We start from the raw sequence: 2,719 nt of genomic DNA, 5'->3' as shown, positions 1-2,719 counted from the left end.
AAATCAGATATCAGAAGATCGTACAAAAATTATACAAACGTCATTAAGTGAACCTACAAAATCTTCTAGTCTTCCAAAATTGAACAATAAGATAACCAAAAACGAGATTGCAGAAGATGATCCATTACCATCGATGGCTATTGCTTCGTCATCTCTAGTTAGAAAATTACAGATGACTAATTCAGTTTAATTTTATTTCAAAAATACCCTTTTAATAATAATAATAAATGCATAATTTCTCTTACTTCTCATAAATAAAATAATAATATATCTAATATATATTATGGGTTGGTTAAGTGCATCTCTTTGGCTTGAAGAGAGAGTGGGACATTCTTTTTGTCTTTCTTTTTCCTTTGGCATTACCAAAATTATGTAAATATTAGTCACTTTCTCTATCAAAAAGTGTAAAAATGTTAAATTCCATCACTCATAAAGATAATTTCAATTTTTAATTCAATCTGCAGAACCTAAATTTTTTTTTTTTTATCCCTTTCAAATATCTAATGTTAAAACAAAATTAGAATTAGTCTTCTGAAAATAAAAATAATCTCAAGTAATAATCTAAATCAAAATTTAGGGTCTTTTTTTAAAAAAAAAATCCTCTAATAGGAGCAAATTGATATTTTACTGATATTAAATGCGTTTGTTTTATTTTATACAACAGCATGGAATTCTACTTTTCCAATAGCAAATAGTAAATCATCACAAGAAATAGCAAATAGCAGGTGAATCAAACCGATTCTTAATTATCGGTTAGGAACAAAATTGTTCTTAATTGATAATAATCATCCCTAATAGTAATAAGTACCTAATGAGAAATTAGTCTTTTTGCACCTTGTGAGGACATCATTGTCTAATTTATATTTATTCTTGATAGGAGTAGGTAGAGGTAAGAAATGTAGTTATTGATTTTTTTGAGTTAAATATATATTGAAGAAGTGTGTACTAGAATAATACTAGTAGTTGATAAAGGAATTAAAAAAAGAAAGTGGAGATATTGTCTCTTTAATTAAGCAAAACACAAAGTATTGTGGGAGAAGTCTAATGCAAAAAGAATATCTCTAAAAAGCAGTCAAATAGGTCTTTGATAGCTAGCTTAACAAAATTCCTTCAACCTGTCATGATTCCCTAAAATCCAACCATATACATTATCTATATATGTAGGTTTAATACATACTAATCCCCCGTGAACTTGTCTCAACAAAAAATTGATTCATTATATAAACTGTTTTGTTAGCTTTTTTATATTTTCTTAAAATTATTTATTGATTTATTAACATTCTGTACTTAAATACAATACTTTTATTAATTTATATGTGTTTTAATTTATTTAAATCATTTTTTGTTCTGTGACATGAACTTATGAGACTAATCATATATCATTTTATGCTTAGAAGATTAGTGAGACATTTTATAAATTTAGAAAACCAATCGATTTTAATTATTTTATTGAAAAAAAATAAAATTTAATCTGTTAAAATATGAAATTTAATAATTTTTTTTGATGCAGTTTCAATCTGAGTGTATTTTATAATATATATTCAAACTAGCAAGAAAACTCTCAAATTTTTCATCTAAATTTTGAGGTTTTCTTTCGACTTTTAACCAAAAGATAAATCTCTTCTTTACTTTGCTTTGCTTTTTCTTTATTGAATGATTTTTTAGACCAATGTACTATGGTAAGTTTGATATGTTGTTCTTGTATTTCTCTATATATAGGTGGTCGTGGTCTTTTCTTCATATATGAGTGTTATCATGTTTTATCTATCATCATATAAATGTCATTGAAAATCTTATGAAGTCATTCTTATAGAAAAAGATTCTAAAGTTGATTTTAGGTGGAGTTTGTCTCCCGTCATTGTGTCAAAACAGTTTCAAGCACTATCTATCATTGCTCTATCACGATCTGTGATATTGAAGATGCAGATTTAAGTTCTTTTTATGGATTGTAATTTTTTAATTATTTATATGAGATTTTTTTTTATGAATGGTACAAATAACATAAAGAAATGTAACCAACGTTTATTGGAAAAAGCAACCCCAAAGATTTGAGACCAAAAGCGGTTAGCGGTGACCATTGAATAAGTTTCTTCAGCTTGAGTTGGGTTAAAAGCACGGAATGTATTGGCACCATCACCATCTTCAAATAAAGTATTTTCCACAGTAGCACCATGAATAAGGTTGTCTCTTGCCTGCCCATGGATTCAGCAGCAGTTTGAAAGGTTGACCTATTCGGGAATCTCCGGATCTACGCTTATTTTCAACTCCCCGAAGCATTTCGTCGCTTACTACGCCCTTCCTCGTCTCTGGGTGCCTAGGTATCCACCGTAAGCCTTTCCTCGTTTGAACCTCGCCCTTAACTTTAAGGCTATGCCATCCTAAGGTGCTGCTAAATGGAAGGATCTTATCAACGTCCATGAATGATAAATCAACGTCCATGAATGATAAATCAACGTCCATGAATGATAAATCATAGATCGAACTGACGAATCGGAAAAATTGGGTGCTATCGTATAGCTTTGTACCGGCTAAGTTTTTTAACCCCTTTTTTTTTTCGTTTTTTCAGAAAGAAGAATAAGAACGAAAAAAAAAAGAATAGAATTACAATGGAAAAATCAATCTTTTTTTATTCTTTTCTCCTATATCGATATTTAGAGAGATAGAATTTGTCGGAATATTTTCGTAATCGAAAACGATAGGTTGAAATATCTATTGGTAT

This window comes from Euphorbia lathyris, chromosome 1 (assembly GCF_963576675.1).
Source record: "Euphorbia lathyris chromosome 1, ddEupLath1.1, whole genome shotgun sequence".
NCBI lineage: Eukaryota > Viridiplantae > Streptophyta > Magnoliopsida > Malpighiales > Euphorbiaceae > Euphorbia > Euphorbia lathyris.
This window is presented reverse-complemented; position numbering follows the sequence as displayed.